This window comes from Rhinolophus sinicus, chromosome 9 (assembly GCF_057876585.1).
Source record: "Rhinolophus sinicus isolate RSI-liver-muscle chromosome 9, RSI-T2T, whole genome shotgun sequence".
Lineage (NCBI taxonomy): Eukaryota > Metazoa > Chordata > Mammalia > Chiroptera > Rhinolophidae > Rhinolophus > Rhinolophus sinicus.
In genome coordinates this window covers 38,210,497-38,237,201 of record NC_142509.1, presented here as the reverse complement: position 1 = coordinate 38,237,201, position 26,705 = coordinate 38,210,497, and the positions used below count along the sequence as shown (strand labels likewise).

The following is a 26,705-nucleotide window of genomic DNA, read 5'->3' as shown; positions in this document are numbered from 1 at the left end:
GAGGATTACTCTCTTTTATCTATGGAAAGTGCTTTTAACAGTATTTGGCACAGAGTGACCTGTAAGTATTGACTGAGCTAAGATTTTTATTATCCACTCTTGTATCAAAAGTAGGGGAAAGACAGAGACTGATGTGTTTCAAGATACACAAGAAAGCACATCTCTGTGTAACAAAGACTATTCCTATATGATTAATATGCAAATAACAGGTTAACGTGTTGAAAGAATCAATGTGAAACACCCATTAGGAACAAACCTTGGTGCCTCTGTGATAAATACACAGAGAAGATGTATCATGAAAAACACACTGAAGCGATAGGGACTCAGATTTCAACAGCGTCCTTTCTACACGCAAATAAGCGAGTGCTGCTTCTGTGAGCCGCACACGCGTGACGTACCCACGGGGTCTCACTCCTGAGCGTGTCTGCCGGCCCTTCGGGTGTCTGAGACCCCGCACGCCCACCCACCACTGGGCTGTGGCAGCAGCAGCCCTGGGTGACCTGGGAAGAGCCTGGGGCCCAGGGAAAGGGGTCTTTCTGGAGGCAGGTGCGGCCTGGGGTGTAGGCAGGGCGGGTGCGTGGCGGCCCCACACCTCTGCCAGCCTGTGAGTCAGTCAGACCACAGACTCTCTGCGTCTTCTGTAAAGTGGGGCTTTCCTTGCAGGCCCGCAGAGGGGATTAAACGCAGTAAAATACGGAGCAGCCCCGCCTCGGTGAACCTCGTTCTTCACGCTTCTTCCCTCCGCAGAAATCCGCCCTGGGGACTGGAACCCAAATGTAGCGGTTTGTTTTTCTTTAATTTCCTGGTAGGAGTACCTTTGTTCAGGGCAGTGGCTGTCCACACCGGACCTTAGAGTGGGGCAGCCACAGCCAAGGGTCCTAGAAGGAGGCTGCCCATGCCAGAAAGACCAACCTTGGTATCTAGGGTTGGGCTTTGGGTCACAGGGCGTCATCAGCTGATCTGGAGACTGAGTCCGTGAATTATGCCAATGTAGTGGATCCCCAGGAAATCTCTGCATACTGCGGCCTGGGCTCGCTGCTCTGGACGGCGGTACGTGCTGTCACATTGATGGTGGGAAGGGGCGGGTCCTGACTGCACAGGAGAGGACAACGGAACTTTCTGGAACCCTCCCACACTGCCCTGTGCATCTTCGCTTGATTTTGGCCTGTGTCCTGTCCCTAGTTAAACCATATCCATGAACGAAAGAGCGTCAGTGACTTTTGTGAGTCCTTCAAGCAACTTGTTCATGATGGCAGCCCCAGCAGAAGCATCCAGGCAGGCTGAGGTGTGTGGTGCAGGGGACCCACCTTTGCAGGGGGTCTCGGAAAGCCCCACCCCTCCTAGGACGTGTGAGGTTTTATGGGTGGGCCTGCGGCACAAGGACTGGTTCTCGGGGCTGCAGGTGGGCGAGGGGCCCACCACCCACTCACCCTCTGCCCCGTCCATCACTTCTGTGAGTGTGTGTATGTGTGTGAGCACGTGTTGTGTGTATGTGAAGGTGTGTGTGCATGGGAGGAGGACACGTGTGCTGGAATGTGGCCAACCTATCACAGCCTCAGGGGCTCTGCCCTCGCTGTCCCCTAGTCTGGGACACCTTGTCCTCCATAGTCTTCTCAAACGTCACTTTCTCAGAGACAGCTCCGTTCAGGACGCTATTTAAATGACCCTCCTCCTCACCACTTCAGCTTCTTCTATCTCCATCTCTGCATATAGCTGGTCAGGCTGGGGGCCAGCTGGTGCTGGGATGACAAACACGCCAGAGGGTTTACAGGGAAAATAAGGTTTCTGGCTCCCTCTGTGAGTCCCCTGATGGCAGGTGACAGGGTGGCTCCAGGCCGTAGCAGGTGGCAGGAGGAGCAGGTGCAGCCCCCCCACAACCCCCCAGCCAGATCTCAGAGGAAAGAGAGGCCGGGGAGGGAGCGCTGGTGGGCCACCAAGTTCACCATTTAATAATTGTCCCCTGTATTTTTGTTCGCTCGAAACTGTCTTCTCCAACTAGGAAATAAGCTCCGGAGAGCAGCAAGCTCATCTGCTGAGAGAGCTTGGCACACAGTAACTGCTGAGCATGTATTTATTTATATAAAATGTTTATTATAATATGTATGTATATATTACATATATACACATACATATATATGTTCAATATAGATATTGAATGTTTGAATGAATGAGTTATGTCCCAAACTTGAAGACCCAGAAAAGTGTACATTTGTGACATTTTGTTGAGTTGGAGACTGTCTCCAGATTGTTAATTTTGTCTCCGGCTGCTCCTTATATCTTCATAATTCTGCTACACTGGATATGGTGGGAGAGTCCTCACTTTAATTACTCTCTGCCCCTCAGAAGCTCCTACTTCTCAGACCACAGGTCTTGATCTGGGTTCAGAAATCTTGGTTCTCAGATTTCCAGCATCCCTCATTAGACTGAGGCAGTCCACGTAGACAGACAGAGGAGAGAAATGGTCACCTTAGGACTAAACAACGTTTTCAGAAACACTGCTTTTGCAGGGACTGGTCTGACAGGTTCAAAGTTGAAGTCCAGCTTCAGTCTTTCTTTGGATATGGCAAACCCAGCAGGCTCTGCTTTGTTCCCAGCAGTCGTCTGACTCTCCTTAGTGGCCGAGGGTGGGGGACGCAATAATGATGTGAAAGGTCGGTCTCTCAGAATGACCCTCACAGAGCCCCCTCATTAGTGCACGGTGGGAAGAACCAAGCTGGCCCCATGTCCCTTTTTATTTTATTGTTTTAGGCCAATTAGTGGCATTCGCCCTCTGCAGGGCTGGCCTGGTGGTGGCTCAACATCCCAGCATTGTCTGGACTTCCTTCTCCCTCCCTCAGATGCGCTAATGGACCCATTTTCTTAAATGAGGGTTCTGAGTTCTGTTGTGAGCTGAGCGTTGGGCGTTGAGTGTTGGGTGAGGGCATGGGGGCCTGAACCCTGTTTCCTGCAACCTAGAGAAATGGATGCATCAGTAATGGCCATCGCGGCCACCTGCCATCCTGAGCCGTCTTACGTTTGTGTTCTCTCACTGGACATGAGCAGGTTTTGCAAGACAAAAGAGAAACACAACTTTTAAAAAATATATATGGTTTACCATTTCCTCATGCGTGAGTCTAGTGGGTACTTGCTCAGCCAGACCAAATAATATAACCAACGTGTAATAGACAAGAGCACCTTTGCGTGAAAATAACTCCAGCAGTACTTGCATCGATGTCATTCACAAAGAAGAAGTTAGAGAAGTCACATGCCCTCAGTTCCTTTAGCTATGGTTAACTTACGACCTGATGGCTTCAGAGCACTTGCCCTGTAAGAAAGCTTTTGGGGCAGTTATAATGGATATGGTGGACCAAGGAGGGCATGTGATGGAATCACTGGGCCTTAATTAACTGGGTTCTGAGGATGTATGTTTCCCGAAGGAGAGCTCTTCATTTAGGCGAATGTATATGCTCTGGGATTTCAGGAGCCTATAAAAATTTTTCCTCCTGGAATTTCTGCCAAGCTGAGAAGTATTGAAAACCACCAGACAAATGGAAAGTTACAAGAATAACTCTGATTTCTTACTAAAATGATATGCAGCTTGTCAGTAAGCTCCTGGCTCTCTCTCTCTCTCTCTCTCTCTCTCTCTCTCTCTCTCTCTCTCTCTCGGTTTCAGATGTTTTTATTGTGGTAAAATACACAAAATTTATCATCGTAACCATTTTAAATGTACATACGGTTCAGTGGTATTAAATACATTTACAATGTGCAATTATCACCATCCATCTTCATAATTATTTTCATTTTGAAAACTGAAACTCTAAGCCTATTAAATAATAATCCCCCCATCCCCTCTCCCTCAGCCCTTGGCAACCACCATCCTAAGTATCTTATTTAAGTGGAATCATACAGTATTTGTCTTTTTGTGTCTGGCTTATTTCACTCAGCATAACGTCCTCCAGGTTCATGCACGGTGTAGCCTGTGTCAGAATTTCTTTCCTTTATAAGGCTGGTAATATTCCATTGTGTGGATGGACCATATTTCGCTTATCCATTCATCCATCTCCAAGGACACTTGGATTGCTTCTGTGTTTTAGCTGTTGTGAACGGTGCTATGGTGAACACGGGGGCACGCCTGGCTCTTTGAGACCCCGCTTTCAGTTCTTCTAGCTCTATACCCAGACGTGGAAGTGCTGGATCATGTGATAATTCTATTTCTAGTAGTTTGCGGGGCCCCATCCTGTTTTCCATAGTAGCTATACCATTTTCCATTCCCACCAACAGGGCCCATGGGTTTCAATTTCTCCACATACTTGCCAACATTTATTTTCTGTTTTTGGAGAGTATCTCTCCTGAGTGTGAGGTGACATTACATTGTAGTTTTGATTTGCATTTCCCTAACGATCAGTGATGCTGAACTTATCATATGCTTATTGGACATTTGTATGTACATGATCTTTGGAGAAATGTCTATTCACGTCCCTGGCCCATTTTTGAGTTGGGTTGTTTGTGTCTCGTGGTTGAGTTTTAGGAGTTCTGTATATATTCTGGGCTTCTCTGAACTATCCTACTATATTTCAAAATGTATGCGAATGGAGGTCCTGTTTGGGCTTGTCTTCAAATGGCTCAGAGGACTTCCACAGCTAGGTACTCACAGAACGTGGACTGAGCTACTTTTAGTCAAAAACTATTTGTGATATTTCTCTCGGCCAATGATTTCTTTCCATCTCCTTTGATCTTATTTTTCCGTGATGTTGAAATGATCCCTGATGTTTTGAGGTGCCATGAGCATTGGTGAGGACTGACTCTAAGGGGTGGTTTACCTTCCTGGGGAAGCTGGTAATCGTGGTTATCCATGATGCTCTTGAGAAAGTCACCTCCAGTCCCCTGACACGTTCCTGCTTCACCGCAACAGCAGGCACCTCCAAGACACCTCACTGGTGAGTCCACTTCTGGGAAGGGCTGAGTCGCTTCTTGCAGATCAATACTTCCCCAATGGCGATTGTAAGAAGTAAAAACAGGAACACACACACACACACACACACACACACGCACACACACACAGACAGACAGACACACACACACACACACACACACACACACACACACACGACATCTACCTAAAAGGAGTGGAGAGTGAACAAAAGATTGAAATCAATGCTTGAAACTTCAAAGGATCTAGAATAGAAAAAACAATATATTTTGGAAAACTAAAATCATGAAAATTGCAGGATTACATAACCTGATTTCAAGACTTAAGATAAAACTACATGAATCAAGGCAGTGTGGTCCTGGCATAGATATAGCCAAATAGATCAATAAAACAGAATCAAGAGTCTAGAAACATACACATACAAGATCAACTGATTTTCAAAGAGGTGACAAGCCAAAGATTGAGAGAAAGTGTTTCTTTTTTCTGTACCTGAAAAAAGATGTGTAGCCAGACTCTACAAAGCACACCTACACTCTAATGACATGAAAGTAAACAACTCATTTTAAAAATGACAAAAATATTGGAACAGGTACCACAACAAAGAAGATGTAGAAATAACTCATAAGCACATGGACAGATGGTCAATACAGCTAGTCAGTGGGGGAACGTGAAGGGAAACCAGTGAGATACCAGCACACGCCCAACGGGTGGTTAGGATGAACAATGTCAAGTGCTACCCAGGATTTGGAGCAATTGGAATTCTTACTTATTGCTGGTGGGAGTGCAGATGAACACAGCCACTTGGAAAACAGTTTGGCAGTTTCCTACACAGTGAAATACGCCCGTACCATAGGACCCAGGAACCCCATGTGTAAATATTTACCAGAGATATGATAACATTATATTCATGCTAAGGCTTGAATACAAATGTCATTGCAACTTTACTCATCATAGCCAAATAACAGAAACAACCCAAATGTCCATGAACTGGTCAATGGATAAATAAACGGATTTATCCATCTGACTCTGAAAGGGAATATGTAATGCATGAAAGTGCATGGTTGAATCTGGAAAGAATCACGCTAATTGAAAAAGCCAGATCAATGACTACACACTGTATGATTCCATTTATATACAACTCTTGAAATGGAGAACCTATGAGAGAAAGCATGTCGGTGATTGTTAGGTTTGCGAGTTATGGAGAGGGCACTGGTTGCAAAGAGGCAATCGGGGATTTGGGGGGGATGGAAACGTTGTGTCTTGAGGGTGGTACTTACTGTGTCATGCTGGTTTGTTGACATTCATTGAAATAGACACTTAACTAATATTGAGAATTTTATTGTACATAGATCGTGGCTCATAGGCCTGACTAAAAAGAGTAAATCTCAATGTGACTGCAATAATTAACTTTCCACTGCGTGAGCGTGACCTTTAGCCTCCACCATGGGCCCTGCAGCCATGGGGTGGGGGATCCTGGAGGCGCCCCCTTCATAGCCGTGGGACCTGCCTCAGCCTGGGTTTCCTCGTGCTGTGGTCACTGCTTCCCTGCTGGGATGCAGGAGGATGGTCCTTGCTGGTCCCTGTGGCCACCTGGGACCACGTGGCTGGTTCTGTCCTCACTTCCCAGCCAGAGCACCCCGCTGTCTGGGAGCAGAATGACTAGTGCTCCCGTCCCCTCGGGTCCAGGTCGGACGTTGCATGGACAGAGCAGAGCGGACAATGCGTCACTGGTGTAAAACCGCAGCCAAGAATCTCACATGTTCATGCTGGACGATGCACAGACTATCTCGGGGGTCAATAAGAAAACAAGTAATGACTTAGTTCGGCTGAGGGTCGGGGTGGCAGCGATGGGAGGAAGACACTGTGCTGTTACCTTCTTTTCTACGTTGTGAGGGTTGAAGCCTGGGAATGAATTACTTTTATACAAAACTTGACTTTCTGTTATACAAATTTGCCAGCTCCACTCTCAGACAAATACACAGACCCATGAAAATTCACCCCCAAATCTTGACTCCAGGAACCTTAAAGGAGAGTTAAGAAATCGGAAAGGCCTTCCCTGGTGCATGTCACTGGTACATACCATGCATACTATGTCTGAAGCCACCCCAACCAGGGGACAATCTTAGGGACCCCACCTTAGGAAGATTTTAAGAGAAATGGAGTTCGTAAGTCATTCTGCATTCATAAGTGCTTTTTGAAGGGCGATAATAGAAAGAAACAAAAAGAAGGATAACTTCTAAAAATTGTATTAGGGAGTTAGTTTGAAATGATTTTTGAGTCATTGTTTTCTGGAAGGGTTTGGGATGTTGTCAGACAGATGGAGGCAAAGAAGAAGATAATTATAGCCTTGTCTTAGCCGTGTCTGGGCTTCGTCAAGATGACGCTGATGAAATGAAATAAGCTGGAGTGAGGGTGAGTTGTTAGTGTGAGAAACAGTCGTGGGCTTGGCAGCTGAGGAAGCGTCGTTCTCAAAGTGTTGGTTCATTATGAAGATTCATTGTTTTCAGCTCTGGGAAGGTGTTGGCAAAGCAAAAATAAGGTCATCCATACTAGTCTGTGAGGTACATTTTTCTTTAAAAAAGAAAAGAAAAAAGAAAACGGAGGAGGAAGAAAATGTAAGATTATTCTCCTGCGGTTGGAAAGTAGGACAATGGATTGGACTACTTGTGAGATAAAAAGTCAGATGGGAAATTTCTTAGAGCATTCAGGCTAGAAGAAATGCATTTGAGATTAAAATAATGGCAGACTGTCAAACAAGACAGATGTGGTGATGTGAGCTTTCAATTAAAATAACGTGTCAGATTATAGAAAAGTATGGAAAATAATATACAAACACGTATGTACCCAGCACCTGGATTTGGCCCCTCTTAATATTTTGGCATATTTCCTCTGGTATTTTCAAAGACACCATTACAGACTAGTTGGAAGTCCTTATGTACCCCTTCCTTTCTGATTTCATTCTCTCTCTTCTCCAAGATAGTCATATAATTCCCACACGTGTTTCTATAGTTTTTTACGTAGCTGTGGATCTATAAACTCTGTAAAATTGTTACATGCATTTTTAACATTTTTATAAAAAGTATTTACCATGCTTATCATCTGTAACTTGCCCTTCTCTCCGTTTTCTTACATTTTAAGATTAATTTAGTAATGAAATATATAACTATGATTAATACATTTTAGCTCATATGTGGTATTTATTTCGTATGGATATATCACATTTTATTAAACCATTCTTTAGCTGATGGACAATTAGGTTGATTCCAATATTTTGTGCTTACATCTCTTACATATGATGCTGCCACAAATATTCTTATACATATCTCCTCATACAGATGCATGAGAATCTCTCTCTCTCTCTCTCTCTCTCTCTCTCTCTCTCTCTCTCTCTCACACACACACACACACACACACGCACACATACACTTAGAAAAAGCACTTGTTTGTAGAGCAAGTACATCTTCAATTTTACAAGACATTGTCAAATTGTTCTCTATTGTAAATGGTATCAATTTGTATTCTCTTTATATCTTCTCCAAATGCCTGGTGTGGTCAGATTTTCACATTGTTTGCCAATATTTGGGATATTGAATTGCATCTCGTGATTTAGCTCGGAGTTCACTGATTACTAACAAATTTGAGCATCTTTCTACGTGTTTGATGGACATTTGAATTCCCTCTCCTGTGAATTACAGATTTATGCACTTGGACCACTGTTTCTTGAAATGATGATTCTTTCTCTACTGTGTGTCTTTGAACGTCCATTGAAAATTAAGTTTAGCTATGGATACATAGATATATTTCCAAACGCTCAATTCAAAACAGTGCTCATTTCTACAGCTTTATAATAAGTCTTCCAACCAGGTAGTAATAGTCCTCCATGGTTGTTTGTTTTCGAAGTTGGTTTGGCCTTTCCGTAGGGAGTTTAAAATCACCTTGTCAATGTCTACAAAAAGGCCCTCTTCATTCTCTCTGATTCTTTTATATTACATTTTTATTATTTAAAAAACATACCTTTTTATTTTTTAATTCAAACTTTAAACATTATTTCACTTTTTAAAACAATGTTTTGTGACAACCGCAGTCCCCAGGCCACATGGTTTTGAAACCACACACTTGCGTTCAGGCTGCTGGACCGGCCACTTGATCCATCCCACTCAGCATCTTGAGACTTGTCTTCTACCATCCACACACCCACTTCCTTCCTGCCTGCCCCCAGGTCATCCAGAGGCTACACTGTGCAAATGACCAGCAATAGCCGTCTCTGTGGGATGAGATTAAAGCCACGCACTCTAAGTTTCCACACCGCGGACCACTGGACTTCTAACGTGTCTAGTGAGATCCAATTACCCACAGCTAATCACACAGCCAGTGGACACATTCGGCACATCGGTTACTGCCGTGTTTCCTAGTGCACAATAAACATATCAGAATACAAAGGCATGGTGCCAGAATGCCGGCTCAAGTCAGCTGAGCGGAAAAGCAGAAGGAAAACATCCATTAAAGTTCAGCTGACCTGCATCTACTCGGGGAAGCCTTTGCTGATGTACGATTTCTGAAGATAAAGGGGGGAAATAGACCCAGTAAGCAAGTTCATGAAAGAAACTAGTGGCTGTCAGTCAGAGCAACAGAGGGATAGAATTCTGGGGGTTTCTGTTGCAGGAATGTGACGTGACAAATTTTAAGGCTCTGTCAATACCACTAATATGACCTCGCTCACAGAAACGTCTGTCGTGTGGTACGTCCGTCCGACTCCTGCTTGGGAACTGTTCTCTTTTGTTGGGTAATGAGCCCTGAATGACAAAATTGAGAGCGATTATGTGAAGGGTTTTATGCTTCTGTTTTACACCCCCTTAAAGTGCTGAAATCATGGGGAAGTCGTATTCTGAGCAAATCATCTTCCTTTTGAAAACAAAACTCTCCTTTCCCGTGACGGGGACCTGGATCGTGGATGTGTATGTTGTCTGAGCCGAGACGTGTGCGTTTAAGAAAAGTCAAGCTGCCTCGGTGCAAGTCGGACCTGCCATTTCCTTAAGCTTTGTGTTGTCCCACGACCTGCCCTTGGACCCTCAGTCGGCCAGTCTGTTAAAGGGGTAGCAGTTCTACCAGAATAACCTTGTCAAGGTCTTCGCAGGATGAAATGCGGCAAGATACGCAGGGTCTGTCACTTAACACGTGTGTGATAAATGTTAATGGCTTCTTCTTACCGATGTGCCAGCGTGCTTACAGGCGACACACTAGAGAGTAGTGGTGATATTGAGTGTTTCATAACGGGGTGGGACGGTCACTGACCAGTCGGAATAGACGCCGCCTGTAAAGACTTGCTGGCCCTGGCCTCCCCCGTGCTCCCCAGCTGTCCATCAGCCCCGCTGAGAGGAACGCGAGGAAATGTCACCGTGCCCCTGTCCTTCGCACAGCTTAGTGCAGAGCCCAGCACACCTTTCTCTATTTCATTTACAGACGCCAAGATGGCGTTTCTGATTGGCTTTGAACTGACTTCCTTTTCCGAGGACACAGAATCACGGGCGACAGTCCCCGGGGTGCCCACTAGATGGCGCTCACAGACTAGCTGTGGCCGCCCTCGCCCTGCGCTGCCCTCCCCCAGAGGGCTCCCTAAACACCTGCCCCGCCGCCCCCTCTCCCCAGTTAACTGGCTGTTCTTCAAACACTTTGTACTTGGGACTCCGGATTTCCCCAAGTGTGAGAAGTGGGGGCTCCGTCCTGCAGCCCCGCCCAGCGCTCAGCACAGCACCTGGCACCTGGCACCTGGCACCTGGCACCTGGCAGCTTGGACGGTGATGCCTCCCTCAGCCAACACTGCCGCCCTGAGGCTCGCTGGGCACCTGCGTGGGGCTTTTTTTCTTGAAAGGCTTTCTTGTTTTTATTTAAAACAAAACCTATTCATTACAAAAATGTTAAACCGAAGAGAAAGGCCCAAATGCCAGCACTCCCCAACGTGGAGATGAGTCCTACTGAAGAATCATCTCTTTAGGTCTCATCCATCCATGAACACACAGATGAGTGGTTGGCTGGCTGCATAAATAGATAACAGATGGACACCATGTAACAATGAAACCCTTTGAAATGAAGCCCTATTTTATTTATGAAAGTGCTAACATTCCTTTTGATTTATAAGGAAAGGAAGACAAAGAATGCAAAACAGAGTTGTTATATGTTGGAAAACAAATGAACATTAGCTTACAGCCAGAGATTGTAATTTTTAAAGTACCCGAATAAGGTTAGGAAATACAAAGCTTACATAAAAAATGTACCAAGGTTTGGAACAAGTATGAGTATGTTGTTATTACTACATTAAGTCCTCACTTATCATCAATAGGTTTTCAGAACTGTGATAAAATAACATATAATGAAGCCAGTTTTCCCACAGGTTAATTCATATAAACGAGAGGTAAATTCCTAGGCACCTCAGGAATGTTATGAGGAAACAGTGTTAGTTGAGGACCTGCTGTATTCCTATAGCTGTTACTCCTAGTACCTCTATTTCTTTTGTGACACAATTTTATTTATTTATGTATTTATTTTTATTTATTTATTTTCATTGTTAGTTTCAGGTGTACAAAACAATGTAATAGACATTTATACCCCTCACAAAGTGATAACCCCCGTCCCCCAATCTACTACCCCTCTGACATCGCACACAGCTGTTACATTTCCACTGTCTCTATTCCTGATGCTGTACTCCGCTTCCTGTGACTATATATGTATATATATATATTAAATTATAGTTGATATTCATTACTATTCAGCATCAGCTTCAGGTGTACACTGCAGTAGTCAGGAACCTACATCATCCATGAAGTGGTCTCCCTAATAAGACAAGTGTCCATCGGATACCCTACAAAATCGTTACAATATTATTGATTACATTCCCCAAACTGTCTTTCGTATCCCTGTTTTTGTGACACAATTTTAGACAATGAGATCAACTCCCATTTTGAAAGTAGAAGAAGTGGCACTCTGAGATTTCTCCCCACTTTCCTGTTTGGATATTTATTGGGTCTGTAATTTTTTACATTGTCAAAGTCCATAAACTTGATAAGCTCTCATGGAGCCTAAATCCTGCATTCCTTTGTTGCTAATTCTCTGCCCTGTTTGCTTCATCAGTTACCCCCACACCATCTGCTGCTTCCCAGCCTCAGAGATGATCGATGTCTTTGATCTGCTGAAGCCCATTTTCATCGTTGCTGTGGGATCACAACACTTTTATCCCTTTTTCCTCATTTTAATGTGATCCAGAGGCTAAGTGAGACAAACCCAGGGGTTCATCCACCATAATCCCGACACGCTTTTGAAATACTGAAGTGCGGTTCAGATGTAAGGGGTAGGTGGTCAGTCCCTCCTTCCACACACCTGATGGGGGGCCTGAGTGCCAGGTACCAGGGGGAGCCAGGATGGACGGGGAGACTCAGTTCTCGGCATCAGTGACGTCAGCAAGGGATTTCCACCCAGAAACAGAATTCTCCGAGGTTTTGGTGAAATTTCCTTAATGAAGGAGGACATATTCTAGCTCATAATTAAAGTCCAAGCTGAACCCTGAGTCCTAGGGTGCTGTTACTGCCTTATTTATTTAGACTCAGCTGGAGAAGCATGACGAGGCTGCCTGTGCTCCTGTCTCCACGTGTCAGGTGGCCCTGACCTTGCTGTTCCTCTGGCCCGCCAAGAAGGGAGGAAATAGGTATTCAGAGGATTGTCCAGCAAGGTGGGCTGACTCTGCACATGTCCCCTCGTGGTGGCTCAGCTGCTGCTCAGGGCAGTTCAACTGAACTGCTGTTGACTGGGTACGCCAGCTCCAAGGACAACGCCATCAACGTGAACTTTCCATGTGTAAAGAGCAGGGACACTCGGTAGGAGGCCCCACAGGCTGGCCAGGTCCTGCTGGCTCTGTGGGATTTGTGTCCTTTGGATCATAAGCCTCCTGAGAAGAGGACCACAGACACAGGTATAAAACTCCCATCATGCCCCACAGTGGACGGGGCTGCCAATACCATCCGTCAAGGAGCTGAAACCAGATTTCTCCAGGAACCAGGGTCAGATGGGTGAGTGTAAGAGAAAAGAGGGCCTGATGGAGGCTGATGACCAGGGGCTTGCTCCCAGTCCACAGAGGGCATCACCACGCAGCCCCCCTCCGCTGTTTCCCTGGGGCATGGGAGCCCACAAGTGCCAGACCATCCACACTCTCATGACAGGTCAGCCATTTTAAGATGAAACATTTTTCCAATTTTTAACTGTTATCTCAAATTTTGAAAAGAATGCAAAGCACTGACAACATTTGCAGGCAGGTGGGGCCTGGATGGTGCCTCACTGAGGGCAGGGACGCTGTCCACATCGTCACTGTGTCCTCCAGAGAGGCCAGCATGAGGGACCAGCTAGGACTGTGCTTAGGGCCCCGTGGGGAGCTGGCGGTGCTCCTGCAGCAACGGTCATCATGACGTGTGGCCTGCATGCTAGTAACAAAACCCTCAGCTGGAGCCCGGGGCGGTCTGTCACCCTCGTTGGTGGAGATGCTGAAGCCCTAGTCGGTCATCTCTGTCGAGCGGGCTGTGTACACTTTTACTACAGCACATATGGTGACACATGACTGCTGCCAGGCCACCCAGGTTCAAATCCTGCTCTACCACTTAGTCACTAGCTCTCTAACCCTGGGCCATCCACTTAATTCTGGTGCATCAGTTTTCTCATCTATAAAACGGGATGGGGTGGTACCCACCTTGCACGTTGACTGTGAGGATTGATATGCACGTTGACTGTGAGGATTGATATGTACGTTGATATGTACAAATATATAAAGGGGTGAACACACTTGCTGCGCAGTGGACACTCCATGTGTTACGTATCTGTCATCACCACCATCGTCCAAAGGCAGGTTACTTTAGAAAAATAGAAATTGTTTGAAATTAACCAAATCATACCATGGATAAAATCATAAATCTAGTCCTCAAAATTATCAAGTTACCATCTTATTAGTTATGAACATTTAGGTTTCAAACGACAGAAGAAAAATCCCAAGTAGACTGATTTAAGATGTAAAAGGAACTGATTAATTAGCTCACATAGGTGACTAAAGCAAGGTCAGGTCTGTCTTCAGATCCAGGCGCCCAGTGATATCCTTCTCAGGCTTTCTCTTCCTCCTGTCTTGTGGCACACTTCATTCATTCTCTCCTTCATTCATTCACTCACTCATACAATACATGAAATTTGCAAATGTGAGGCAGGCAGACAGTATATGGAGTGTAGGGTCCAGAGAGTAATGGGAAGGCCCTCGGGCCCCTTCCGGTGTGGTTTACTGGACAGAGGGAGACCTTTACCCAGCCCGTGCTTCAGCACAGGTGAGGCTGGGTTCTACCATCTGGGTTATACCGTCTTTTGAGGAGTGTTCCTTTAGCCTGTCTCCTTTCCCCTTCATTCCATGGCTTGTCTTGTTTTCTTTTATTTTTTCCCTCCTTTTTATGTTGACTGCTCTCCATCTCTCCTATGACCATTCTTTTTGGATTTCTTAGTTGGTGGTAGAAGAACAAGGTCAACCTACCCCTGAAAAGACACATGTGGGGCTTACATGCCCAGTGGGACTTAGAGACCATCATCCAAGTAAGTGTATGATGCCCAGGAGATAGCTGTTGAATGAATAAGTGCAAAACATGAGTGGGCTCACTAGACAAAGGAAAGGGGATGTGGGGAGAGCATTCAAGGCCAGTGAGGATGCAGGAATAGAGAGGTATGGTCAAGAGTAAGACAGCGGGGGGTGGGGGGTGATTATGTTGGGCATTGTAGGCCATACTCTAGGTTCTGCTTTTCATAAAGGCTTGATCTCTGTGTGAGTTGGGGTTTGAGAAGAGCAAGGTCTTAGAGGTCTTCTGATGGGATCACGCTGACCACCGTGTTGAGCAAAGACTGGAGCATAAAGGCAAAGCCAGGACTCCTTAGCAGAGTGCTGCAGTCATTGAGCCAAGAGCTGATGGTGGCTTGAGCCAAGGACATAGGTCTGGAGGTCGAGGTGGGAGGAGTGGCCAAATTCTGGACACGTGAGGATAGATCTGAGAAGATTTGCTGATGAATTTCATATGGAGTATGACAGAATGACGATGGCAAGATTTTTATCTTGAAAAACAGAAAAGGCTAGCCAGCAACTAATTGAGACTATTGAGACTGGAAAGCTTTCAGAGAGTAGGTTTGGTGAGTCTGGAAGGAAGATCGTTGATCGTTGGGGTCAGGGAACTATGACTTTGGGCCTGTGGCTCTGGCTCACTGCCTGGTTTTGTAAATAAAGTTTTATTGGAACACACCTATGTCTATCTATTTGTTTATTACTATGGTTGCTTTTGAACCACCACAGCAGAATGGAGTTGTTGCAACGGAATGTGTAGTCCGCCAAGCCCAACATACTTACCCTCTATCCTGATAAGACCTCTGGTTTATAGCACTGAATTATAATGATTTATGAACTAAGTGATTTAAAATAAAAACCAGTGACTTGCGTAAAATTCAAAAGTATACTACATATGAAAACTTAGAAATAATGTTGGGCATAGCATTTTGAGAGCCTATTTTCTACGCAAAATTCAAACCTTATGTGTCGACATATGAGTTCTTCAATAGGTGTGACCAGAACCCAGTTTGTAACTCTAGGGTCTACATCTTGAACTGAGGGAATCGCTGTCTTTGTCCGGAGGAGAAATGGTTCCTTTTGGTGTCTATCACCCCTAGATTTCTCTGTGAGAAAAAGTAGGAAGCTTTCAGCTTTCTCTTCAGTTCCTTGTCGTAATAGCTCCTGCTCCTTTGCATTCTGTATCAGTACCCACACTCATTTAAAACCACATCTGATAAAACAACCTGTGTAATTTTCTTCTCAGGTGAAATGAGATGAAAGGTAACGATCACAATATTAGATAATGGCATTGGAAGTGTAGAAGGCTCTGACCTCCTGGTGAAAATGCAGATAAGTTAGTAGCTCAACTTGTGTTTGTCTCATCCCTGAAGGGTGACTGGATGTTTTCTCAGCAGAGATGGGGAGACGGGACCTCAGGTTTTGGTGAGGGCAGTGGTGAAGCTGCCCTTAGCCTGGCCACTCCATGGCAGCAGCACGATCTGGAGAGTCTAGACAAACAGGATAGCGGAGCCCCAGAGAGCTCTTGTTTGATGTAATTTCATTAGAGGTAAATGAATGTTAGGATTCAGGTAAGGAATTAAGAAAACGGGTGATCGATTATTTTGCAATTTGTTGTAAAAGTGGAAAATATATTAATTTCTTCTAACACAGTTGGAGAATTGATAGATGATGAGAAAGACTGAACTTTTCTCTAAATAGAGGAAGGTTCAAAGAGTGTGTGTGTGTGTGTTTCTCTAGCAAGATAAAGATCAGTCCTGAGAAATAAGCCCATTCACATGCTTAGAGACTCAGGCAAAGAAGTGAAATTGGATTTAAATATCGTACAGCTGTGAAAACAGAAACAGATTTATAGCTAGCACTTTCATATGTACTTGATTCTTGAAATATTCATAAGTGCTAGGGCAGTACATTAGAATTACTTTGGATTACAATAACTTAGTATTCACTTTATATATTCATTATAATAGGTATATGTCTATTAAGAAAAAGATGGTGAATGAGTCATTAAACAGAAGGAAGTGCACATATTACAATATGTCATGTAGCTTATGCTTGTGATATGCAAAGACCTGTCTCCCTGTTTCTTCACTCTGTCTTTCTTGGTATCTCTGTCTGTCTTTCCATCTGCCATTCTCAGTCTGGCTGCTTTCCTTGGCTGTCACCGGTTCTAGGCCATTCTCTATTTGCTTCTCACTACATGTGTCTCCTTGTGTCTTTCCTTAGCTTGTCACACAACCATCCTCTCTCTCTCTGCCTGTCTCTGTCTCTTTCTGACTTCATTTCAGCTTACACATTCTCTCTATCTCTTTCTACTGATCTTCTCTCTCCCTCCCTCTGTATTTTTCTGTCCTCGTCTTCCTCTCATCCTGGCTCTGCTTTATCCCCATCTGCATCTATCTATGGATAAGACCTGACAGAGATCAGGAACCAGCTGGAGCCTCCAGCCCAGGCCCTCATGGTCTTTGCAGTCACCAAGCCACCAGCCAGTTCACAGTAAAAAATGCACAGAAGGGTTTATTCATATTTAAATAAAGTAATGATTATAGACTTGAGTTGCACTGGTTCTGTGCTCTTCCTCTGGAGCATTTCTCTCAATGGTGCCATCTAATCAGGTTTGGTTTTAATTGAGCAGCTGTCTGCTTGCTGGTTTGGTGGCAAACTCAAGCTTTATTACATTTTAATTTAGCCCAAGATGGAAAAGAACATTTATTTCAGATAACAGAATAACCATTGAAATCGAGCAGAGCTTTGCCAAAGTGGTAACAGCAAGGTACAAGAAAGGAGTTAGAGAAAATACTCATAGAATTATTATTTGTAGTTAAGAGCTGAGAAATGGAAATAAACTGAGCCCCCCAAGTCAAGAGAAGCAGAGGACACAGGAATCAGAGGACACAGACCAAATTTTCTGACTTTATTTTTCTTGGTCTCCATGACCATCTTTCTCTTTCTGTGTCTCTAAGCTTTATTGTCTGTTTTTCTATATGTCTCTATGTCACGCTTTCTCTAGGTGTCTAATCTGGTTTAAAAATCTTTATAACAAGTACACCTCAATAAATACATTAAAAATAAAATTTAAAAATACAAAAACAGTGTTTCCTTTACCATCTCGCTGGCTATTTCTGTCTCTTTCTGTCCTATTTAAGCGAGCGTGTTTTGTCTTTCTCTGTGCAATTCCAACCCGACACCAATGAGTCGGTTCCACCCGAGTCCCTGTCCACCCTGTAACCACGACACCTCCCTCGGGGAGAAACTGGGTTTTCATTGGCCACAGTATTTTTGTTGATTTATTCAACCCCAGAATACGCTAGAACCGTTCGGGAACCGCTCACTCACACCTCTGTGAAGAAAGCAAACCTACTAATTGGGTTTCATTATTTTTTTCTTTAAGCTGCGATTACACAGTCAAAGTAACGTGTTCAAATATTGCTCGTGACCCTGAAGGACCCCGGAAGCGGCCTGCGCCACCGGCCCCCCGGGCACTTGACCGAGACCTTGGCCGCAGGCCCCCGCGGTGCCGCTGCCCACGACCCACGCGCTCCCACGGGAGCCGCCGCCGCCTCGCAGCTCGGGCCCCGCGTGTCCCCGGCCACTCGCCGCGAGCCCGCTGACCTCTGACGTCACCCGGCTCCGTCCACCCTCCGGTCACAGCGCCTCGGGCTGGGCGCCCACGGGCCACCCACGTGGGCACTGCCTGACACGGGTATGTGGCAGGGGCGCTGTCACCGTGTCGCCGCTGTGGGAACACGCCCCAGGGAGTCCCCGCGCGGACTTCGCGAGGACACGAGGGGGTGAGATAACTGACCAGGCGCCTGTGTCCGCGCTCCTTTCTGGGCCGGCGGTCCCGGGCCCAGGCCTTCACCGGCTTCTCTGGTTTAGGGTCGCTCTCGGCTCCCGGACACCGGTCTGGACTGGTGACAAGTGTGGCCGCAGGGGACAGGAAACGGCCGGGCTGGCCCAGCGCTGCCCCTCCGGTCCCGTCAACTCACGGGCTCAGGGGCAGCGCCGCCAGGGTCGCTGTGACCCGGACGCGCCCCCGCGCGGCCCACGCCGTCCGTCCCACGCCGCGCGCCCGGTGACTGACCCGCTGTGCGCACCGGCACCGGCTCCGGGACCCGCGAGGCCCGGAACCACACTGACGGAGGTGAAGCCGGAAGTCGGGAAACCAACGCGGCGGCACTTCCGGCACCGCTTGTGCTCCTGGCCCGGCGCCGGGACCGGGCTTCCCCCGCGACGAGGCGGTGTCTCTGTGGAAGGACCGCTCCGTCCCTCGGTCCCCTCTGTCCACCGCGGCCGCATTGCTGTGACAACTGAACGGTCACCGAGGACAGAGGCCTGGCCACCTCGCAGGGTCCGGCCCTGACCCCCAGGGGACCTCGGCAGAGACTCGTGTCCTTCTAGTGTCAGCTCCGTCCTCCAAGGCCCCTCACTGTGACAGCTACACCGTCACCGAGGACAGAGGCTTGGCCACCTCGCAGGGTCCGGCCCTGACCCCCAGGGGACCTCGGCAGAGACGCTGGTCCCCCCGGCCTTCCCGCCTCCGGCCACTCACGGCCCTGCCTGGGCTCCGTCTCCCCTTCAACCACCTTCAAACTCGGGCAAGGACGTGACTTTACAGTTAGTGACAAAATCCGTAATATCGTGCGGGAGGAGGTCACGGAGAGGGTGGCCCGGAAGCTGGGCCGTCACCCTTCCGGTCCTTCAATGTCCCCGTGGGAGCTGCTTTCAAGGCCGTGGCCTGACTGAGCTCGCAGAGGCCCCTCCGGAAACGGTAAGATCCTGGCGGGCGATCGGGGAGCTCCTCGTGGTTCCCGATGGAGGAACCCTTGCTGGTGACACTTCCACCCTCCGTCCGCAGTGGCCTGTCCCTCCCTCCTGTCCCTCCCCGCCCTCTGAGCGCCGTCAGGTTCAGACGTCACCCCGAAGCGCCGAGGTTGCGAAGGAGCAAGTGGCATTTGGCCACGTGTGGTGGAAACGAGGTGCAGCCTCCGTTCTGTGTGGACGGGAGTGTTGCCGTGGCCACTTGTCCTGCGTGTGCTGGCCTGACAGCCATTTCCGCAGGTGTTGCTCATACTGCGCACCTTACATGTGTGTGTCCTCTCCCTGGTAAAACGGGGCTTCTCGGGGACATGGCAGCCGATAGGCTTTGGGGTCTGTCTCCACACGTGCATTCAGGTAACAGTTAGTGGGTGAGTGAGTGAAAGAGAGTCTGTCCAGAGAAGGATGGACATGTTTTAATGCAATAAATTTTGCATTGGTTGACATTGTTTTCAAATGGTTACTTCAAAACTGATGTATTTTGCTGACAAGTTTGTTGTTATTTGCAAGTGTAATATCCGTGGAAGACAACTAATCTGTAAAACGGGAATAATAATAATTCGGAGTATTGTTGAGATTAAGTATAAAGTACTTCCCTTCCCTTCCCTCTGTCTCTCCACCCACCGTCTTCACAATTTTTGCCTGCTTCCCGTATCACATACTGTTTTTCAACATATGTTCTTCAAACGATTCACTTTTCTAAATTTAGAGATCAATTTCAGCCTCACTACATGACAAGAAAATCATGAGTTTGATGTACTATTTTTTTCTCCATGTACATTAAATTCGAGGACTAAGAAACGTGCGTCCCTGTGCCACCTAAGCCGGCTGTTCCCAGGGGGATACAGCTCACAGGTTGGGAAATCTGGCCACGGCGCGTTGCTGCCAGTTCTCCCTTCTAAGTAGCTGGATTTATGACCCAGATTCAGCCAGGAACCAGCCCGGTTTTTTTCATGTTCTTTGCAGGGGTCTGTTTGAATCGCCAAGTGTAGTGTCTATTTTTTGTGGCAGACCAGTTGGCAGTTTCCTTTTGCAGCAGAGACCTCGGGGAGACAGGACTTAAATCTTTGGAGCCATCTTTTTCCTTTCAGTTGCTAAGAGAGCCCCCAGGTTCTAGGTGTTCGTTCATTTAGATAAATACAGGCGTCTGGGAGCCCTGCTGGGCCTCACGTTCCACTGGCTCTGGCTCAGAGGTTAAAGGAAACTTGGTCTCAGCCTTAAACACTTCCCGGTAGACAAAGGCCCGTGGGATGTTCTATGGCAGGAAAGATTGGGGAGCGGCTGCTTTGCTGATGTTTTAGGCCATAGTGTGACAGACACTTCACAGGAGGCTGTGGGGACAGAGCCAGGAGAGCAGCTTCCAGGCTCTCGGCCTCACGTGGAAAGGTGCTGGCTCGGGTAGTAGACAGTCATCAGCTGTGACTAGTTGGCCGTCAGCTGTAACCAGTGAGCCATTGGCCACTAATATAACTGCCGTGGCTACGCTAGGGGGTTGGTTGGGTAGCAGAAAAGTGGATGGCGGATTGCGGCTAGCAAGTGGGGTTAGCAAGCGTGGATGGCGGATTGCGGATCGTGTGGATCCTACTTCCTGTGTCTCGCCCGGCCACCAGCGAGACTGGGGTGCAGGAAGACCCCCTTGTTGGGGTACTGGTGGATGTTTGTTTTTGTGTCTTAACCCAGCGGCCAGCGAGAACATAATGGTATGGGCCCCCCATCCATGGCTCCTGGGTGTTCCTTTTTGGCCTCACCATGTCCTGCATTCTTATGCGGGGAGCGGGAGCTGAGACCCCGCATGACAGAGGCTGTACCGTAAGCCAGAGATGGTTTTGATAAAGAAGCAGTGAGCTTTCTGTGAGGCATATTAAAAAAAAAACACTAACAATCCAAAGGAAATCCAAATTTGGCACAACCTATTCCTGGCCTTAAAATGTTCGTTTTCCCTCAAGACAGAAGATGGACAAGCTTAAAACCTGGGCCCGGGGCTCGTGGCGGCCCTTGTACTCTGTGGGCAGGTTTGATTAAACAAACCCAAGGCTTAAATATTCAGAGTTTAGAAAAATCTGAGCCAAGTCGTCGTTGATCATCTGCTCAGGAACAGAAATGGTTGATGGTTCATTTCCCTTGGTCGCCTCTGACAATGCACATTATTTATAGTTCCCATAAATTACCGAAGGAGAGAAGAATGATGGTGTTTAGAAAGCGCCTGTATCTGTGTGCTCATGCCGCCATTGGCCACGTAGTGGCTCAGCTCTGCAGTTCCCTAAACCTTGTGTTCCCTCCCGAGAGCCTGGTATGAAGCCCACAGGGTAGGGTCCCCACGTTCCTGCCCTGGAGACGTCTCCCCTACAGGGGCAAGTCCAAGCCACTGGAGGGCTGGATTCCGTTGCTGCATTACACTTGGCTGTCTCTCCTCCACGGAAATGTACTGAAACTATCCTGGGCCCAACCTAATAGATAAACCCCTTTGGAAAAGTGTTATGTCCCATGGTCACCCTTGTAGCTGCATAAAGATGGGCTTTCTTCCAGAAAAGTACAGCCCAATCTTCATAGGAACACCCCAGGCTCAGAGCTGCTTCATCCGTTGTCTGGGCAATGCCAGGTCCTGGGGCCCCTATAAATCGAGAGGACTTAGTTAATGAACTGTATTGCATCTTTCACAGCTGTAAGGCCCACGTCAGCAATGGATTTTGCCACATCTCCTAGAGGAATGGAGGAATCCACGGAGCTGCACTGTCCTTGGTGCTGACATGGGATGTTCCCAGGGGTTCTCGAGTAGTGTAACCACTCGTTAGCACCTTGCTGAGAACGCGTCGTCTAAGGCATTACCGCTCCTGTGGCCGTGCAGGGGCTTCTGGGCAATTCCGAGGGTGGATCTTGTGAGGATTGCAAGGAGCTCCTGGAATTCTGTAGGAAGAGTGCGTAGCGGGGAAATTCTGTGCATTGGGATTAGCTAAGGGAGAAGAGTGTGAACTGGGGAAATTTGTGGTAATACAAAATTATCTTTTGATGTCAGAATTGGGATCAAAGGTGGGGGGAGGGTGGGGTGTTGTGAGCAATTGTGAGAGTCCAGAATCTGGAGGAACACGATGATTTTCAGAGATGGAACTTGACCTAATCTGGCAGGTGAGGAAGGACAACGATAAAGTCCTACCTGTATATTAAAAAAAAAAGTCCTCACTAGGAGAGACTCCATGAGAGGCAGTGTAGCAGCAATAGCTGTGTGAGGAAGCCCTGCCACTCGCAGTGAGTCCAGCGAGTCAACCATTTGAAGAGGTTGCCGTGAGGCGGCCATGACCTTTGTTGGCATTGACCAGTCTTGGTCTAGAGTAGACATCACACACATGATGTGGCTGCGGGCCAGATCTGGCTCAGAGGGGTGTGTGTGTTCTGCGTTTAAAAAAATGAATCAGTTGCCACCATGGTAAAAATTGCCAGTCTTACCTTGAGGTCTGGATTTCCAGCTTCCCTTGAAAACCGCTTGGCTGGGCTGCCCCGAGTCCTGTTCCTGTCTGTCAACACCCTCTGCAGTTGATAGGTTACTACCATCTGTAGAGGTGGGTGGGCTCCACACTGCCCACCACTCCCATCTTTGTCATTGCCTGTCACATTTGTGCCGCTGGCTTTCTGATAGATGTCAGAGGAATGTGAGCTATTTTTTGTACCTTGGTCTCTGTCAAAAATAGGCAACACATGGTAGATCTTGCTCTGTCACTCCGGCCGATAATTGCCTTCCTAACCATAAGCGAAGCACTGGAAATTGGATTATGTTCTGCCCAAGAGTGTCTGGGAGTGGCTGAGGGCCCTTGAAATCTAATCACAGGAGAACTGATTAAAGGGAGTGTGAGTGTTTGGCCTGGTGATGAGAAGGAAAGGCTCGGGTGGGGTGAAGAGGGAGATGCACTGTCAGGGGGAAATGTGAAGGAGCCTGGCTCCTCACGTGGCAGTGGAGGGTCACTAAGCAGAGCCCCATGTCACCTCTAGAGAAAACACCAGCTTTGATAGATCAGCCGAATTTCCTGGGTTAATTTCCAGTAGCTACCAAAGGGCTTTTGACTAAGTTTTCCTCCAGCTTGAATCTTGAGAGTTATAGTTTCATACGGAGGCATTTCCGGGCATCAGTGCTTGAGACATGTGGCTGAGCTGCAATCGTGCTAAGCATCTTGGGAGGGGGTGGGCAGGGGTGACAGCTGGTGGGAACTGACGGGTGTGACTCCATTCTATCTGCAGTGACATTTGGCCAGTTTGTTTGTTTACAAGTCACAGATGTGCAAACCTCACTAGCTCGGGCCACTAACGAAAACGTATTGGCTCACGTAGCTGAAGGTGGCCGTGGTGACTTCAAGCCAAATTGGACCTGAAGCGCATTACGAGTTTGTTTCCCTCCGTCACGTTCTGATGTCCTGTGTCTTGTGTTTATTCTCAGGTGGGTTCTTCAGTGCCGCCAGCAGCTCAGAGGCTGGTGTCATTTCACATCCAGGTTCAGGAACATGAAACTTCTCTTTTCTAACGCTGCCAACAAGGGCCCCAGGGGTGAATGGAACTTGCTCTAGTGTCCATTCTTGACCCGGCAGTTCTCTGGCCATTGAATAGGACATGGGCATTGTCTTGCCTGGTCAGATGTGCACCTTTGGGGCTGGCGGTGGGAGCAGTTTAAGCTGAAACACATGGTCCAGGAGTGAGGGGGTGAGGAGGGGACGAGAGGGGCAATTCCTCAGGGTCATGTTCATCTCTTTGAATCTCAGGAGCACGAACCTACTTAGGTCCTCAAACAAGCTGAGGCTCTGACATCTTTTCCCGCGTCTGTGCTCGTGCCTCTGCCCAGCGTCCCTCCCACGGGTGCAGCCACCTCCCCCCCACCAGCCTGCACCCCCGCGGGTCCTCACCTCTGTGTTTCCAGCCCCCGTGTAGATACACGTGTGAGGGACCCCGTGCATGTTGACGTGTTTGTCCTTGAGGGCAGGTTCCATGTCTGACTTATGTCCCTGTCCCCAGGGCCCCCTGGCATGAGCAGTACCAATGAAAGCACACAGGCCGCTGTGCCAGACTCTGTCTTGCTCGTTTCGGGTACATGACAGCATTGAACCCACACAACACCCATGAGGTCGGTGCAAGTGTCACCCCCTTTTACAGTTCTGGAAACTGAGGCACAGAGAGGCTTGAGTGGCTGTACTCGGTGGGTTTGGAATCAACACCAGTCCACCGCGTGTCCAAATTCATTGTACCAAAAAGTGGACAAGCAGTTCCTTCCTGTTTCTTCTCTTGTTTAATGATGTGTTTCTGGAAATTTCGATTTTTATGTAAGATTTTTCACATTACATATTGCCAAGTCACCCCATGGAAAGCTCTGCAAACACGTTTGGCCCGGGGCTGCCGGTCTGCCCTGGGCCCTGTGTTGTGCCTGTAGGTGACGTGGGGTTGACGTTGTGAGGACCCCACAGGGGAGCAGGAGGACGTGGGGTCACAGATGTCTCTGCACTGACCTGCGTGAAAGCGTCCTGTCTGCTGTGGGCTCCACGGGCCCCAGGGAAGCTCTCAGACTGCTCCCAACTTTGTTAGGAAGGAGATGTACGAGATCCAGAGAAGTGTGAGGCCCTTTCTTTCCCTCTGAGCCATGCTCGGCAAACATCCCTACAGAGAAACTGTTATTGTACCTGTGGGCATGCATTTCCTTCCCTTCGCCCGTCGCAGAGCCGGGAGCTGAGAATAAGTGTCAGGCAGAGTGGCTGTTACCCCCGCATTCTGTCCTCCTTTACGCCGGTGGTTTGGACTTTTATTGTTCCGTTCTCGTTGGAGATGTGACATATGCTTCCTGTTGGCCGGAGCGTAGCTATTGCTGCATTGTCAACCTTTTGTTCCTGTCACCATCACTGAGATTTCGAGATGAATTAGATCTTTTGTTCATTTCTGCTTTTGCATCTCTAATTAAGAAGGAACGTTCTGGGATTGTTTCCACATAATGCGGAGAAATCTTGGAACGAGCCAGAGCAAACCGGCCAGCCTCCCAGCTTCCCTCCCTCAGTAACCATCGCCCTGCGCTCCCTCCCTCCTCCCGGCAGCCCTTCGTGTGCCCTTCCCCGTGCAGGCCCCACTCAGGTCCAAGGCCGGGGGTGTGGGAATGTGTCTCGGGATCAGGCAGGGTCGGCGATGGCCCCGTGCCTGTGTCTCCTGGAAACACATGTACTTGGTGACCAGTAGTGGGAAGGGGACCCTCGCTGATGTTTCGGTGCCTGGTTCCCAGAGTAAACTCTGGCAGCTCTGACGGGCAGAACGTATCAGTCCCCTTGACAACAGACAACGAGAAGGCACATAGGAGAACTGACATCCCTGTTTTACAGTTGAGGAAACTGAGGCTCAGAAGTTAGGCTTTTGGGTCAATCACGCAGGCAGAGAGTGTGAAGCTAGGATGGAACCTAGTCCTAGGTTATCTGGAGCCCTCCCAGGACACGCATGGCCTCGCTCAGCTTGAGAAGGGCTCCCCGTGAGGGGAGGGTCCCTGTCCTGCTGCCCGGAGCCTGAGAGCAAACAGTCCTGGGCAGCTCACCCGCCATAGCATGGCCCTTTGACCAGGAGACGCCCTGAGCTGCGGCTCTGGCTGCTGGACGGCGCCTCTGGCCGTCCAGCTGACGACGAGGTCACAGCTTATCACAACCTCCACCAAGTGTGAGGACACAGAGCCCTGGGCAGGTAAGGGCTGGCGCAAGCGCCACACAGAGGACTTAGTGAATTCATATCCCCTCCTTGGGGTGACTTTGGGTTGGCCAGTAGGTGGGTTCCCATTCCTCAGACCCACGCATCAGCACAAATTCCGGACTCTTCTAACAGATGAAGGGAACCCAGCGCCATGTTGTCACAGCTGGAGGAACCACAGACCTGCTTCCCCACCGGCCCCACATGCAGAGGGGAACACCCCACTAAGGTCAGTTAGCTGTCCGGTGCTACCCTCGCCTCTTCTCCCAGAACAGTTCCCCTAGGACGGCAGGGGTGGGACAAACTGACCCTGAGGCACAGAGATGGCAATGAAGGTGCTGCGCTGGGCAGAAGGCGGCCACGGCAGTAGCCACCAAGCGCCTTCCCTGGCAGCGCGGCTGGCGAGCCCGTCGGTCTTGGTAGCCCTCACCGTGCAGTACTGGTGACCAGGCCTTGTCCCCGGGTTCTTACTCTGACATAATCACTGTTGGGAACGTCTGGTGTTGAACGTGGCGCTGTGTGCATCGCCTGGTGGAGTGTTTTCTGTTACTTCCATTCATAAATCATGGATGAATGGATGCAGAAGCAGGAGGAATGTGGCAGGAGGGGGGACGGTGAGCCAGCCATGGCCCTGGTCCGTGCTCCTGTCGGCTGATTCCTCTTCCCTTT

General features: G+C 48.2%; 1 long non-coding RNA gene across 4 annotated transcripts in view; it reads left to right on the top strand.

The window, feature by feature from the left end:
* The window catches only part of LOC141569167 (uncharacterized), a 467,986-nt gene that overhangs the window by 219,351 nt on the left and 221,930 nt on the right, over nt 1-26,705 (top strand). Inside the window, exon 1 of one of the 4 annotated variants that reach the window (XR_016022429.1) lies at nt 18,439-19,302. The exons of the other annotated variants lie outside the window; for them this stretch is intronic. This is a non-coding gene — a long non-coding RNA (uncharacterized LOC141569167). Of the gene's footprint in view, nt 1-18,438; nt 19,303-26,705 lie in introns of those variants that run through there. 4 annotated transcript variants of the gene reach the window in all.